Source organism: Grampus griseus (genome assembly GCF_964374135.1).
Source record: "Grampus griseus genome assembly, chromosome: 1".
NCBI lineage: Eukaryota > Metazoa > Chordata > Mammalia > Artiodactyla > Delphinidae > Grampus > Grampus griseus.
The window spans coordinates 11,275,195-11,293,373 of record NC_139017.1 but is presented as its reverse complement, the minus strand read 5'-3'; the positions used below and the strand labels follow the sequence as shown (position 1 = coordinate 11,293,373).

Genomic DNA, 18,179 nt, shown 5'->3' with positions numbered 1-18,179 from the left:
AGAGTGGGAACTTGTCAAACCTCAAGAATACTAAGGCACTGTAGAAGAATTTTTTAAAATATGATCCAAAGAAAAACCGTTTTTTTATAATAATTACTGTTTACAACATAATTTGAAGCCCCAATTCAACTTAATTAGTAATTACTCAAGATGCAAAATAACTTTTAAGGTGGATATGGTCAAATTAGAGAAGTAGCAAATATGATTATAAAAAATTTATGTATAAAAAATGTATACACTTACATTAAGTTAAAGTCAACCTAATAATAATTTAGAAAATAACTATGGTGAACTGGATTGCCTGATATCAACCATACAGATTTTTTTCTGAGGAGCGGTCTGATAAAATCTCAAATACCTTCCACAGAGAAGACTTCCCTCTACTAGATTTAGACACTCCTACGTGTGTAATTTAACTGTTACTACTTAGCAAATAAAATGTTGATTAAATATTGTATAAATACTTGCCATACTTATTTATATTTTTGCCTCCAAAATATTCCTGGAATGCACCACAAAAAGGTGCATGATAGATACATCTGTGAACCAGACTCTGCATGGAGTTCACATTCTAGAGAAAGTTTTAAAAATAAATAAAATAAAGATGTTAAGTTAAATTTTAAAAACATCCAGATTGTGACAAGGGCTGAGAGCTAACACAAACAGACTGCTGTGATGGGCCGTAGGGCTGTGGACAGGATGGCCCTATTTTATTTTAAGTGACCTGAGAGGGCAACTCTGGAGAGGTGGTATTTGATACTCAGTCTCTAAAGGTAAAATAAAAGAGGCTAGATGTGGGGAAGCACCGAATAGATTTACACAGAATAAGGAAAAACAGTAAATACTTCCAGGACCAAGAACCATGCCCCTGATAGAGTCGCTTGCCATGAATAACTTGTTCCTGTGACACACATCTGGCAGCCACACAATCCATCCAGTCTTTTGGAAGTTAATTATAAGATAAGATTCACTAAAGAATCTAGGTAAGGCCTTGGCCTGAAAATAAGTCAACTTAGTGTTTCCTTCATTGAGAAACTCTCGCTATTACCTCTGCAAATCAGCTGATCCAAACAGTTTTGAATAGTCTTATTCTACCAATGGTTCTCAAATGTCAGCACCTACCAGAATCACCTGGAAACTCCACCCCAGAGTTTCTGACACATGAGGCCTCGGGTGGGGTCAAGAGTTTGCATTTTCAACAAGCAATGCCAGTACTGCTATTCTTGGGAACATACTTTGAAGAAAACTACTGATTAGGTAATTTGGTGTGTTGTTTTTAAAATTTACTCAGAGTGCTCTCTTTTCAGTAAATCTTGGGCTTTTAGAGATACTATACTGGATTTATTACTTCCTATTTCCTCAGAAGAGAGTAAGAATGTCATTGTTATTGTTCCAAACTTAATTGGTATCAGTAATTTTTTGTCTTTTCATCTTGTAAGAAATTTACCTGAATGTATTTGTGCATGTGTGTGTTCGATATATATGTAAATACATATTCAAAACTGTGAAGGAGAGCATTTAAAATAAAATATTTAAGTTTTAGTATTTTGTGAATATAAGGTATATAGTAATACAATGCTTCTAAGAAGTTGTTTATTAAACCATGATCTAAATAATAGCTGCTCATTAATTTCCAAACTTTTCCCTCAAATATTTACTTTTTTATTTGCTGAAAAAACTTTATAATTTTATCAAGGGATAGTAACATAGCTTGAACCTAAAGTTGTGGTATATCTTTTTCAATGGTTTAAATTACCAAATTTATAAACTCATATGTATATTTTCATAACTTAAAATGTGAGTTGCTAAGTGAAGTAATTGGACTTAAGTAACCAAGAAGATTATCAGTGGTGGTATTTTACAACCCATACAAACTCTCTCTAAACTGCTGAGTACTTCTTGCTAGATGGCTGTGGGTAACTACATATTGGGAGAGTGCCATTCTAGCCTCCTTTATTTTTTTAACAATTTGTAAATATATAATACCAACCTGCAATCAGTACCAACCCATGATCTATTCTGACTTGAAATATTTGCAACTTTATTTAGTTTGTTCCTCTTAAATTTGACACAGAATGGATGTAATATGAAAGAGCTAGAACAAATTTACATCATATTCTGAAATCAGCTTATAACATTAATTTAACAAGAAAATTTATTAATGGTTTGCTACTTATTGTCATAACTACCAGATATCTTGGTAGTAATACAGATGAATAGAAGAAAACCTCTGACCTCAAGGGTTCCAAAATTATACTAAGTGAAGTATAATATGAATGAATAAATTGCAATTCAATGGCTTTACAATATTTTTATATGCAAAAATACAAGTAGGCCAGTAGCTTATTGAGCACAACCCCTCTGCCCAATTCCTTGATATAAATGTTGCTAATCTAACTCACTTCGAATATGTTTTCTCTTCCCTTATATTCACACACTTCAGAAGGCTATAAAGAGCCTAAGACTATGGACAACCTTCCAGGGAGCTTTCTTCATCTATCAGGTGCTTTTTATTACCGCAGTATGTTAACCTCAATTAAGTTTGTGGTCTCAATTCACCTTTTGACATTTCATTGGGACAAAACACTTTGCCACTCCATCTGGTTAATTTATCCTCTCTGTCATGCAACACCAAAAGTAAAGGACAAACTCTTCGGAAGTATCACCAAACTAAGACTATAACTAAATCAACCAATCAACTAACTAACTGAATGAATGGATTTTAAAAAACAGGATTGTTAGTAACCATAGCAAATTGTTTTCTTAATTTTTTTTTTTTTGTTGTTGTTGCGGTACGCGGGCCTCTCACTACTGTGGCCTCTCCCGTTGCGGAGCACAGGCTCCGGACGCGCAGGCCCAGCGTCCATGGCTCACGGGCCCAGCCGCTCCGCGGCATGTGGGATCTTCCCAGACCGGGGCACGAACCCGTGTCCCCTGCATCGGCAGGCGGACTCTCAACCACTGCGCCACCAGGGAAGCCCTGTTTTCTTAATTTTCAGAGCTTCATCTAAAATTCTTCTCCTAGTTTTTTTTTAATATTTTCATATAAAGAATGAAGTAAAATATTTTACTTTCTATAGTGTATATCCCAAAAGTATAATTTGAGTAGAAAAAAAAAATGTTGGTTTGAGAACTGAGATCTCTCATTTCCACTCACATTTGGTTTATATTGTAATGATATATGATCACAGTTATAATCTCCATATATTTTGGTGAAAGCCTAGTTAGTACAGAAATCATCCTGAGAAGTGATGATAAGAGCACTTTAAGTAAAGGAAATCATCTCTGGACAGTTAAGTACCACACTATGAGCTGTGGACATAGATATGAATACAAATATTGTGTCTCTTACCTGGGCACAGGTATGATTGCATTTACCCGTGTGGCCACGCAGCTTCCTTTGACCAATAAAGTGTGAGCATGTAGGTTAGCCTGGACCCTCAGCCTGGGACTTTGATCAGCAAATATGATTCGAGTTCCCATCCTTCAACCACTACCCCTGCAGCTTCTTAGGATGAACAAGAGCATGAACTAAAAAGAGATCTTGCCATGTAAATCTACCAAGATTACAGAGTTAGTAGTTGGTTTCCTTGCTTTCTAGCAAAGTCATCTAGTATACCATGGCTGATGTAGAGTATTTTGACTGTGGGGTAACTTGAGAAGGCAAAAAGGAACTAATGGTTGTACATAAATTAGAAACATATGGGCACAGTTTTTTTTTTTTCCTTCCTTAAGAATAGATCTACTTCAGTTGGAACTAGACCACGCACTCACTAAATTTTGGAAAAACAAAGCAATGGAGTGCTGAATTGAAAACATGCTGTCTGGTATGATTATCATAATGAGAGCATTTTACCCAAAGGCATCTATGGAGTCTATCCAGATGCATTATGTTTATATTAAATAAGAACATTGTTGTATCTAACTAAATGCTGCCTTCTACCTGAAGCCTTCACAGAATGTAAATATCTTCTCATCATAACCTTTGGAAGTCTTTAAATGAAATCAGCACAATCATCATTGTTTAATTTAACTCAGCCCCTTTAGAATCACCACTATTTTGTGGAATACATAAATGGACTGTAAACAGTTCAGCTGGAACATTGCTTTGAAAATGTTTTTTTGGCTCTAAGGAGCCTCCATTAGTTGATTAGAGTTATATGTTTGCTGCTAAAAATTCTGACTTGCAAGCATCATTTTTTATGCGTGTCCACGTAATGTTTACTTTTCTACAACAATATATATTATAATTTTATCCCCACGCATCTCATAAAAAAGGTTGGAAAACCAGAATGACATCAACAAAGTCCATTTAAATAACGGTTACATCATTGCCACATTGCCACTGACCTTCCTTATTTGTATTTAAATTCTGTGTGAATGCATAAATGTACTCAGTATATTTGAAATATATTAACTACCATGATTTCTTTAAAATTACACATGTATACTTGGTTCCTGAAAAATACAGAATCTGCCACTGTTGATATTACATATTTTGGACTCACTACCAAAGGAAAGGCAACATAAAAATATTGATAAAATCAGACGACGCATTTGCTGAAAAGGCTTATCTTTAACTGCTAACTTAACACTAAATAAAGTTGTTTGTGTAAAGCCCTAAAAGTTTTTATTACATTACTTTTCACAATACTACACTTGTTGGCTTGCAATTTTAATTCTGTCAATATTCATTAACACTTGCAGACACAACAAAATATTAAAACAAAATATATTACCCAAGCACTAATCTGTGAACAAATCCAGCCTAAGAATTATAAATTGAATTGCCAATCTTTAGAGTAGTAATAACTTTCTAATTACATCTGTAAAGTCATACTGTTCTTAAGAAATGCCATTAATAATCAATACAATCCCCCCATAATTCTATTATGTGTAACTGTTATATATAAAATTGGCTCTTTTAACGTTCTTTCTGTAGCACTTCCACGTCTCACAAATGATGCTGTTTTCCATTTGGCCAGAACAAGGGAAATGTTCCTAATGACCTGAATAGCTGTAGCTCTGAAGGCAGTTTTTTAAAAGCAGCTAAATGCTGAGCAGTTAGCAGGGTAGAGAATCCACTCTCTTTCACCCTCCTGCCCCTTAATACACTAATATGTTTTTTTTTTTTTTATTTAACAGTAGCAGTAGCAGGGCTCTTAAAGCTTGGGAGGTATTTTGGTGTGAAGCTAGGAATTTAGAAGAATGAATCTATTTTAAAAAAAAATGGAAGAAAGGCACAATCACAAATATGACATTTGTGAAATGTTAACATGCAGGATTTTGAGAAGCATCATTAATGACTATTGTGTTTTGAATGAGCCGCCAAATTCAGAGGAGAATGGAGAAGACAAATTAGCATTATTGCAACAAAACATTGCCCAACCCAGTAAAGCAACAAGAATTCATTGTAGCTGTAGCCTCTTGACTATATTATTGAATATATAAGATTGGAGTGGGGTTACTGAGAATTTTTAATGAATGGTCTGGTTTATGGCTACTAATGTATATTTTTAATTCTTAAAATATGTTAAATTTTTAGGGCTATGAAATAACAGAAAGTGATTTAATTTTATCTTACATAGCTTTAAATAATTTTCTGTAGTTTAATAAATAGGGGTTTAAATGAAATTTTAAGGGAAATACCACAGAATTCAATTGTCATAGTTACTGTCATTATTCCCAAAGGTAATTCATTTCATAGGACTATAACGGTACCACATGCTTATATCCTTGCAGATATATATATATATATATATATAAATAAAATAGAGATTTATTATCCATTTTTAAATTAAATCACTCCTTTGAAGAGGTGTTAGCAAAAGTTTTGATGTAAAAAATATACATACATGCTGTCAATGAATTACTTTCTAAATTGAGGAGAGAGGGAATTATTTAACAAGCAAAAGCTTTTCTTTCTAAATTTTGGAAGTATAGTTTTAACATCTATTACAACTCATCACAATTATTCCTCAATCACATTCATATAATTATACAGATTTGGTAATTATTGATCAGTGTAGATAAGCTAAGAGACAAATACAACTGAGCTAAAATAAAATGTCTACTCTGATTCCCTGTGAAAAAAAGCAATAAACAAATAAAAATGTCTCTTTTTGAAATTTATAATTAAAAAATTAATTATTTATTTGGGTTACTAAGTTGAAAAATTTACACTTCTTACATAAATTTAAATATTTTAGGGAGCTAGATAATGTTAGTTTTCCAAAGGAGACTGGATTTAGGAGTCAGATAGCTAAAGTTTCAAATCTCATCCTCACCAATTCAGTTCACAAAATTCAAAGCTGATTACATTTTGGCAAGTTCTTAACCTCACTGATGTAAAGTCATTCCATTTATAAGTGTACGTCCAATAATACTGACTCTGTAGAGTTTTTAAAGAAGTAAAATTTGTAGCAATTAACTAAAATAGTGCAAGGAGCACAGTTTACTTCTGTGCTCCTTGGTGCACAGAATTTTGGTGTGTACACCACATTTTGGTGTGTGTACACTTGTGAAGTCACAGATTTTTGTCCCAGGATGTCAATGTGAATAAAGATAGCTAGCTAGATAGATCAAAGTAATAAGCTTTAGTGAAATTAATGAGTAAAATTAACAAAAGAATTTTTAAATAGAGCCACACTCAAAGAATCTGCAAACTGTTTTTCTTGGTCCAGGCACAGATTAATAAATTAAATGCTCATCAGTAAGAATAAATGCCAAAAGAATAGTTACCTGCTAATGAAAAATTAATCTGCATTTGATAATTTCTTTAAACATTTAAGCAATAATTTCATTGAGATTTCTTTATAATGGTACAACGTCTACCGTAAACATTGGGACAAATATTTATAAATCATGAATTATGACAATGTGGCTAACCAATTAAATATCTGACGTTGCAATAAATCAAAACTTCATATACTTCTTAATTTCAAATAACCTTCAAGTTGCCTCCAAAAAGGAAAGATCAAGGACTTTTTTTAGAGTAACTAAATGTTTAGAGACAGTGAATACAAATTGTTAATCTTTTAATGAAAATTTTCCATAATAAAAATTATATTTAAGTAATAGTAACTCAATTTAATAGAATATTTTTCCTGTAGTAAGTTTAAAATATCTTAAAGAAAACTCTTTTTAAATGTTATGATTTTTAAGGAAAATAAAAATGTGTTGTAGTAGGTCACAGGTTTTAAGATACATACAATTTATTTCAACTTTATGTCTTTCAAATCCACATGTCGTAGAGAGGCTGGATATGGTGTTTTATGACAAAATAAATTTTCAGAAAAATGTATAATTTTAATTTTACAAGGTATAAATTACTCATTCCCTAAATTATAACCTTTCAGTTTGAGTCAGGCTTGAGTTGTCAAAATACCACTTTACACACAAAAAGCTTTTGAAACGTAAACTGGTAATGTTACTTTTCTCTGGATATTATTGTCAGTCTATGGATTACAAATTGAAACATATTATCTGACAGGCACTTAGTCCTCCTGTCTTCTATGCTTGGAATTCATATAAAATAAATTTGTTATATTTAAAATAGATAACCAAAAAGCACCTACTGTGTAGTACAGGGAACTCTGCTTAATATTCTGTAATAACCTAAATGGGCAAAGAATTTGAAAAAGAATAGATACATGTATATGTATAACTGAATCACTTTGCTAGACACCTGAAACTAACACAACAATGTTAATGTTAATCAACTATACTCCAACATAAATAAAAATTTTAAAAAAGATATTAGTTGAATATCACCCACTATATAACCCTTCAAAGACATCAATAACACATGGGGAAATTGCTGTCTTCTCTGCTCTGCCAACCCTGTCTCCAACTAATTCTGCTATGTATTCATAGCAGAGTATTCTTTTCCTTCCTAGTAGTTAATATATTTATCTGTGTGGTTATTCAATTAATGTCTGCCTCTTCCATTATATAATAAGCTCCACATAGACATGGATTATGTCTTCTTTTTACAACTATGTATTCTTAAGACTCAGATACATGATCCATAGTAGTCACTCAATAAATACATACTGAAACAACAAAGGAGTGGATGTTATCATGTGAGCTAAAATGAAGTAACCACCTAAGAAAGAAAAAGGCTGAAGTTTCTGACTTGTGAGCCCACGCCCTGGCTAAAGTTCACAGAAAACCAAGCTCATTGGACGAATTCATTTTTCAGTTGGGCTCTTTGAGTGTACAAGTGACTAGAGGTGGTTAGGAGTTAACTATTTGCTTTAAATTGAGAATCACTAAGGACTAGGTAAAAACCTACTCCTACTAAAAGTCGAAACATATATTTGAATGTTGAAAAAAAAGCTACCATTGTCTGTGAGTACAGTGAAATCTACAGAGTTGGGGCTCACAGCCTCCATTAGCTAATGCACTTCGGGGAGAGGAGTCCTGCTATCAGTTATAAGAGGATCTTCAATCTTTCGTATCTGTGTCAGCCTAAAGGCAAGGGAAAGACACTGTACAAACTCAAATTCCATACTGCTAGGGGATAGATAAATATATAATATATACTTTGACAAGTTTTTTTCCTAAAAACATTAAAATATAAGTTTTAACAGGCAATAAGTTTAAAGTCTGACTGGCAAAAATTTTCATATTATTTGAAATTTTGATTGTCAAGTAACATTTACCTCAAGATGGAATTTGAAATGATAGTTAAATTAGACTTGTGTTTAAAGTGACTCATTCATTTAAACTATTGCACTGTGAGGTATATATGCTCTTCTTATCTCTTTTGGCACATGAGAGGGTTTTGGTGCAAATTATTTCTCTAAGGATGTATACCTAACAATAGCTTGAATCCAGGGAATTTGACACCAAAAGTAATGAACTTAACTTCTTTATAGATTAACAGCAACTTTGAAAGGTGGATTTTAATAGTAATGCATGATACTTGTGTGTGTAGGGATTGTAAAAGGGAGCATATGGTGAAAGAGAGGGAAAGAGATAGAAATATATATATATAGAGAGAGAGAGAGAGAATGGTGGAAAGGAAGGAAGTTGGGAGAAGTTTATCAATAAAATGGGGAGGAATGTGAGAAATATTAATATAAATTATTATAATAGAAACAAAATACTGACTATAGATTAATCCTTTATTGTCCTGACTAAACAGTCATCCAAGAAATACAGAATGTAAATATCTGTTTGGTAGAAGGAGCTAAAGAACGCTTGGGACTAATTCACATTTCTCAGAAGAGGGCGGTAGAATTGTAGGAACTGAATGATTAAAGAGGTTTACGATTAATTGCTTTCATAAGTGATATAGTACAGTCCAAACTCCAGCCTCAGAGTACAGAGAATAAAAGTCTCAGAGTGAGTCTCAGATGGTGAGAAAGAAAAGAGATTCTTCGACGGGATCACCCAGCTGTGATGAGGGAATTCAAGGATGAAATTGGGAAAATGATGGGAAAAATCTGTTACATCAAAAAATCACTAAGCTGACGGTTGCCAATATGTCTCTAATGCGTAAGAAGGATTCCAGAGAAGGATGAAGTACTGTAAACCCACAGGGAAGCTTAGATTCCATGATAAAACGTTAACATCACCGAACACAAAGGGAGGTACTCCATCACAAAGAGTGTTATTCCACCATGGGGATATTATGTCTCATCCATTTACTGGAACTACTTGTAATGAAAAATATGCATGTAGAAAAAAATAAATTCATAAATATAATCAATTGATTCTTAACAAAATAAATGATGTCTCCTCCTCAAAGTTTGCTTAAAAAAAACAGGTCACTGGACTACTGAGTAGTACAGAACACTTTGAGAAAAACCTTATGCAAATACTGAAAATATCTGGAAAGAACGGTTAATCACAGCAGAAAGAACCAATCAGATGTGCAGCCTAATTAGTGCAAAGTAAATAAACAAGCTATATTCAGTTAAAGTGCTAACACACCTATAGATGAAGAACAACTGAGAAGGATTCAGGGGGAAAACTGTTAAAAGAGAAAAGACATTTTTTTAAAAAATGAAAGGGCATAATGAAGGATATACCAGCGATGACAGTGAAAGACAGTACTTTGGGAAATATAACAACCAGTGAAATATAATCTTTGGATGATTATATTATCACTTCATTATTGACTCTGAAAAGGAAGTGAATAAACAGGTCTAAAATACTGATGAACCTAAAAACTTATCATGGAGAGTCACTCCATGTGACCAAAGAAAATAGAAAATAAAACGGTGAAACAATAATCAAGGGAGTATCTAAAGAAAATTTCCTAGAATCAGAGAAGAGTGTGGGTGGGGTAAAACTAAGGACACTACAGAGGAAAAATGAGAGCAAACAAAAGGAAAAATAAAAGATTTATATCATTTTGAAAGGAGAAAACAAAAAGTGTTTCCATCTCAGCAATAGAGGATTAAGAGAAACAAATGAAAATGGATATATAAAAGTGGTTTTTAATTGCTCAGTCACCATCATAAGTTTGTAGTTGTCAGCATGACAGACCTGTAGTGATTTTTTAGATTTGCACCTATGTATTTCCTTTTTTTTGAATGACTGTAGATGATATTGTATTTTTAATTTTGGTGTCGATATGTTCTTTGCTAGCTTAGAAACGCAATTGATTCTTGAATGTTTATCTTGTATCCTACAAACTTATTAAACTTCTTTATTCTGGAAGTGTTTTGTAGAGTCTCTTGGAATTTCCTATGTAGACAATTATGTCATCTGCAGACAGTGACAGTTTTATATCTTCTTTTCTCATCTGTAGAATTTTCACTTTCTTTTATTGCCATATTTTACTGGATAGAATTTCCAGCAATATATTGAGTAGAAGAGCTTAGAGTGGATGGATGTCCATGCCTAGTTTAATTTTGTTAAATGCTTTATCTTCATCAAGTGACGTGATCATCTTTTTTTTTATCCTGTTAATGTGGTGGATTATATTTATTAATTTTCAAATGGTGAGCTAGCCTTGCAACACTGGAATAAACCCCACTTTTTCGTTTATGTATAATTATTTTTACATATTGCTGAATTCTATTTACTCAGATGTTATCAATAAACTTTTATCAATATTCATGAAAGAGATTGGTCTATAGTTTTCTACTTTGGAGCTGTTTTTTGTTCATTTTTTTTTTCTTTTTGGTTTTGATATCAGGTAACACTTGGGTGATAAAAATAAATTGGTATGTGTTCCTCCTCTCCTATTTTCTGAGAGAGACTGTGCAGAATTAATTTTAATTCTTATTTAAATATTTAGTAGAGTTTTGCAGTGAAATTATCTGAGCCTAGAGATCTATTTATCTGGAGTTTTAAAACTAAAAATTCCATTTCTTTAATAGTCATAGGGCTAGTAAAATTAAATCTTTTATAGTAGGTGTTCTATGAAAGTTTGTATTTTTGAAGACTTGGTCCATCTTATCTAAGTTGTCAATTGTATGTGTGTAGAGTTATTCATTGCATTCACTTATTATCATTTTGATATCCATAGGGTCTGTAGTGATAATCACTGTTAAATCCTGATATTGGTAGTTTGTGTCTTCTGTTTTTTTCCCTAGAGTTTTGCCAATTTAATTGATTTTTCCAAAGAACCTGCATGTTTTACTAATTCAGTCTATTGTTTCTCTGTTTTTAATCATTGATTTGTGCTATTGTCTCTATTTTTAAAAATTTTGTTTGGGTTTATTTTGCTTTTCTTTTTTGAGGTCTTTTTATTGTTGGTATGCAATTTTTTTCCCTTTACTATTGTGAGCAGTTTGTGCTATAAATTTCTCTCTCAGTATCACTTAAACTGTGTACTATAATTTTTGATACTTTGTATTTTTCTTTTCACTTAGTTCAAAGTATTTTTTGTTTATATTGAGATTTATTATTTAACACACAGTTTATTTAGTAGTATGTGATTTAGTTCCCGTTTGGAATTTTTCATATTGTTTTGTCATTGATTTCTAGTATGATTTCATTATGATCAAAAAAAAACACTGTACAATTATAATTCTTTCAAATTTGTTGAGGTTTATCTTATGATTGAGGAGATCTTCTATTTATTATATGTTCCATGAGTACTAGAATATCTGTACTGGGCTGTTTTACAGTAAAGGGTTAAATAAATGATTATATTCTATTGGTTAATAGTGGTGTTAAGTTTTTCTATATTCTTGCTGATTTTTTTGTCTAGTTGCTCTACCAATTGATTAGAGACACTGAAATCTCCAACTATAATTGTGGATTTTTCTATTCCTTCATTTCTATTAGTTTTTGTTTCTCATATCTTGTAGCCTGGTCTTTTGGTGGACACACATTTAAGATTAATATGTCTTCATACTGGATTGCTTTCTGATTACATTAGGCAGTTCTTTGTTTGTTATGATTTCCTTGTTTTGAATCTTACTTTATCTGATTTTAATGGATACTACTGCTTTATTTTAATTAATGTTTGCATGATATTTTTCTATTCTTTTATCATTCTGAAGTGAGGTTTATCATAGACAATCTACATTTGGCTTGTGTTTTGTGGTCCATTCAGCCAATCTCTGTCTTTTAATTAGAATACTTATACCATTTGTAATTAATGCAATTATTGATATTTTGGGGCTTAGTTATTTTTATTTTTTATTTTGTCTCTCTGCTTTTCATTTTTATGTTTTCTCTTTCCTATCTTTTTGTAGGTTACTTAAATAGTTTTTAGAACTTCATTCTGATGTGTCTATAGTTATTTTGAGTACACGTTTTTGTGTACTATTTATTATTGACTGCTTTGTGTATTAATTTTTTTGCCTTTGAGGGATGGGCAATTTAATAGGAGAGATAGATATATGAACAGACAAATCCAATAAATTATGTGGATGAGATAATACATCTATGTGAGTCATATAGAAGGATAGTTCAAAATATATTCAGAAAAGATTAATATATGAATCTGTTACAGGGATGGTATGTCTAAGAAATTAATCATCAATTCAACCAGCCTCACTAAAGACTCAGAGTTATAACAATAAGCAGCCAGATGAGAGGAAAGGCACATTGCCAGAGAGTCACAAATATTTTTAATTAACCATGAGGATATAAATATATCTCTGAAAATGACACGGGAAAATATTTTCTTTTTCTTTTAAGTTGTGGCAAAATGAAATTTACCATCATAACCATTTTAAAGTACACAGTTTAGTAGTGTTAAGTGGTTGCAAGACTGAAACTCATTTCTCACTAAACACTATACCCTGGGCACCACAATTCCACTTTCTTTTTCTATCAGTTTGAATACTCTAGATAGCTCGTATAAATGGAATCATACAGTATTTGTCTTTTTGTGACTGGCATTTTATTTAGAACAATTACCTTAAGATTCATTCATGTTATAGCCTGTGTCACAATTTCTTCCCTCTGTAAGGCTGATTAATATTTTATTGTTTGTATACAGCATGTTTTATTTATCCATTCATTCACTGATGGACACTTAGGTTGCTACCATGGTTGGCTATTGTGAATAATGCTGCTATGAGCATAGTGTACAACTATCTCTTCAAGACCCTACCTACTTTCAATTCATTTGGTATCCACAAAGGTAATTACTGGATCATATGGCAATTCTATATTTAAATTTTTGAGAAACTACCATTTTTTTTCCCCACAGCAGCTACAGCAGTTTACAGTTCTCCCAACGGTGCACAAGGGTTTTATTAATTTCTCCACATCGTCACTTAACACTTGCTATTCTGTGATTTTTTTTAAATAGTAGCTACATTAATGGGAATGAGGTAATATCTTGTGGTTTTGATTTGCTTTTAGCTAAAGATTGGTGATGTCGAGCATCTTTTTATATGCTTATTGGTCATTTCTGTATCTTCCTTGGAGAAATTTCTATTTAAGTCCCTTGCCCATTTTTAAATCATGTTTGTTTGTTTGCGAGTTTTAGCATACTACATTTTATATACGTAACTAACAATGGTCTACTGGTGTTAATCAACATTTTACCATTTCATTCAAGCATAGACACCATACTTCTATTTCCTTTTCTCTTCCCCATTTATAATAAAATTGTCTTAAATGTTTGTTCAAATTTATTTTGAACCAGTGTTATAATTTTTATTTCATAATTCAAAAATAATATAAAAAATGGGAAGGAAAATGTTTTGTGCTTACCCATTTTTACTCTTATTTTTTCCCCTTCTTAATGTTTCAAGGTTCCTTCTTTTATCATTTTATTCCTATTTAGAGAACTCTCTTTTAGATTACATTTTATGGCAATAAAATCTCTTCATTTTCCTTAATCTGAGAATGTCTTGATTTTTCCTTTTATTCCTAACAATTGAATAGATTTCGAGTAGATATTGAATTCTGGGTTGACAGTTCTTTTCTTCCAGCACTTGAAAAAAATGTTCTGCCACTTCTTTCCAGCTTCCATTTTTTCTAATGAGAAATCTGCATTTAAATTGAATTTCCCCTAGTATGGTGTTATTATTTTCTTGTTGCTTTGAAGATTTTTTTCTTTCTCTTTTGCCTTCAGAAGTTTGATATGATGTGGCTTAGTAGGTATTTCTCTACATTTCCCTATTCAGGATTTTTCAGTTTCTTGAATCAGAGGGATTATGTTTTTTGACAAACTTGATAAGGTGTTCTTTGTTTGAGTTCTTTTTCCTCCTTGCCATCTACCTTCTGGGATTTCAGTGACATAAATGTTAGATATTTTGTTATAGTCCCATGGATCTCTGAGGCTCTGTTCATTGTGTTTTGTTATTGTTTATTTATGTTGAATTTATTTGTTTTTGTTTGGGGGAAGCAATATATAACTATATATAGTTATTCAGATAAGACAATGTCTTTTGTTCTGTCTTTAAGTTCACAATTCTTTTTTCTCTTTCCCTATCATTTACTGCTACCCAATCCATTGGGATTTTGCTAAAGAATTTATCATATTTTAGGGCAGTTTTAGGTTCACAGCAAAATTGGGGAAAGGTACAGAGATTTTCTATGTATTCCCTAGCTCCACACACGCATAGCCCCCCTCCATTATCAACATCACTCACCAGAGAGGTACATTTGTTACAACTGATTAACCTACATTGACACATTATAATCACCCAAAGTCCACAGTTCATATAAGGTTCACTTTGGGTGTACATTCTTTATGTTTGGACAAATGTATAATGATACGTATTCACCACTACAGTATTTTCACTGTCTTGAAAACACTCAAAGATTTGCATATTCATCCCTGTTTGCAACAACACCTGGCAACCGTAGAACTTTTTACTGTCTCCATAGTTTTGTGTTTTCCAGAATGCTGTAGCTTTGAAAACATATAGGATGCAGCCTTTATAGATCGGCTTCTTTCCCTTAGTAATACGCATTTAAGTTTCCTCCATATCTTTTCATGGTTTGTAGCTCATTTATTTTTAGCACTGAAAATCATTCCATTGTCCGGATGTCCATACCTACCAAAGGGCATCTTAGTTGCTTCCAAGTTTTGGCAATTATGAATAAAGCTGCTATAAACATTTGGGTACAGGTTTTTCTGTGGATATAACTTTTGAAATCCTTTGGGTAAATACCTAGTACAATTGCTAGATCATATGGTAAGAGTAGGTTTAGTTTTCTAAAGGAACTGCCAAACTGACTTCCAGAGTGCCTGAACCATTTTGCATTCCCACAAGCAATGTATTAGAGTTCCCATTGTTTTACATCCTTGCCGTCATATAACGTTGCCATTGTTCTGGATTTTGGCTATTCTAATAGATGTGTAGGGGTATCATTGTTGTTTTAATTTGCATTTCTCTGATGACACATGATGTGGAGCATCTTTTCTTATGCTTATTTGCCATCTGTATATCTTCTTTGGTAAGATGGTTGTTAAGAACTTTGGCCCATTTATTAATTGCTTGCTTTATTTATTTATTTGCTTTATTTGCTTTATTTATTTATTTACTATTAGGTTGCTTTCTTATTGTTGAATTTTGAGTTCTTTGCATATTTCAGATCAGAGTCCTTTATCAGATGTGTCTTTTGCAAATTTTTTTTCCACTCTGGGTCTTGTCTCCTCATTCTCTTGACATTGTCTTTTGCATAGCAGAGGTTTTTAATTTTAATGAAGTTCACCTTATGAATTATTGCTTTCATGAATCATCCTTTTGGTGTTGTATCTAAAAGTCATTGCCAAACCCAGGAACAGCTAGGTTTTTTTCTCCTATGTTATCTTCTAGAAGTTTTATACTTTTGCATTTACATTTAAGTCTGAGATCCATTTGAAATTAGCTTTTGTGAAGAGTGTTAAGTCTCTGTCTAGATTTTTTTTTTTATTTTGCAAGTGGATATCTAGTTATTCCAGCATCATTTGTTGGAAAGACTATCTTCACCTCATTTTATTGCCTTTGCCAAAGATTAGTTGAACATATTTATGTGGGTCTTTTTCTAGGTTATCTATTCTGTTCCACTGATCTATTTATCTATTCTTTTGCCAATACTCCACTCTCTTGAAACTACTTCTTTATAGTAGATCTTGAAGTTGTTAGTGTTAGTCCTCCAATTTTTTTCCTCATTATTGTGTTAGTTATTCTGGGATTTTGCCTCTCCCTTTAGAGTCAGTTTGACAATATCCATAAAATAACTTCTTGGGAATTTAATTGAGAAGTCATTGACTCTACAGACCAAATTGAAAAGAACTGACATCTTGAGAATATTGTATCTTTCTCTCCATTAATGGAATATCTCTCCATTTATTTAGTTCTTCTTTGGTTTCATTCATCAGAGTTTTGTAGTTTTACTCATATAGATCTTGCACATATTTTATTATATTTATTACGTAAGTATTTATTTTTTGTATTGTGTCTTTAAATACAAATTCCGCTTTTTCATTGACAGTATATAGGAAAGCAATGGACTGTGTATTAACCTTATATCCTGAAACCTCACCTGTAATCACATGAGTTTAGGGAGTTTTCTTGTTGATTCAGATTTTTTTTTTTTGACATAGATTTTCATGTTATCCGAGAACAGTTTTACCATTTCCTTCCTAATCTGCATAACTTTTATTTCTTTTTCTGGTCTTATTGCATTAACTACGACTTCATACACAATCTTGAAAAGGAGTGATGATAAGGGACATCCTTGTCTTAGGTAAAAAACTTCTAGCTTCTCACCATTAAATGTGATGTTAACTGTAGGCTTTGTGTAGATATTCTTTATCAAGTTGAGGAGTTCCCCACTATTCCTAATTTACTGAGAGTTTTTATTATGAATGGGTGTTGGATTTTGTCAAATGCCTTTCTGCATCTATTGAAATGATCATAAGATTTTTCTTTTCTAGACTGCTATGTGATGGATTACATTAATTTTCAAATGTTGAACCAAGCTTGCACGCCTGGGTTAATTCCCACTTGATCATGGTGTGTAATTCTTTTTTAAACTTTGTTGGGTTAAATTTGTTAATATTTTGTTGAGGATTTTTGCATCTATGTTCATGAGAGATATTGTTCTACAATTAACTTTACTTGTAATATCTTTGCCTGGTTTTGGTATTAGAGTAATGCTGGCTTCTTAGAATGAATTAGGAAGTATTCTTAGAATGAATTAGGAAGTATTCCTTCAGCTTCTATTCTCTGAATGAGATTGTGGAGAATTGATACAATTTCTTTCTCAAATGTTTCATATAATTCACCAATGAACCCATCTGGACTTTGTGCTTTCTATTTTCGAAGGTTATTAAGGATTGTTTCCATGTATTTAATAGATATAGGTCTACTCAAACTGTTTTTTCTTGTGTGATTTTATGCCTGCTGGATCTGTCCATTTCTGATAGAAGGATGTTAAAGTCTTCCACTGAGTTTCTTAAATCAATTTTTGTATTTTTCCATTCTGAAATTTCCATTTGGTTCTTTTTAAATAATGTTATTCTTTTATATAAACTTTTTCAAGAGTAATTGGGCCATGTGTTTAGAGACAACATCACAAGGCAAAAGGCCAAATGTCATGGACAGTTCTGAGGCCCCAGCCCATAGGTCTCCAAGATCCAGGATGGCCTCAGACTGTAGTTTTCCACACTGTCACCAGAGGGCACCCAAACTAGCCCATCAGGGAGTGATGACCTGGCAAGGAGGAAAAGGGAGTGGGTTTAATGAATTTAACTTAGAGCTTCAAAGATTTCCAAGCTATCACTCTTCAAGATGTACTCTCCCTGAGGAGAAATG

At 32.4% G+C, this 18,179-nt stretch overlaps 1 protein-coding gene across 3 annotated transcripts in view; it reads right to left on the bottom strand.

The window, feature by feature from the left end:
• The window catches only part of BRINP3 (BMP/retinoic acid inducible neural specific 3), a gene marked incomplete at both ends in the record, with an annotated part of 396,299 nt that overhangs the window by 220,971 nt on the left and 157,149 nt on the right, over nucleotides 1-18,179 (bottom strand). The window lies entirely within an intron of this gene.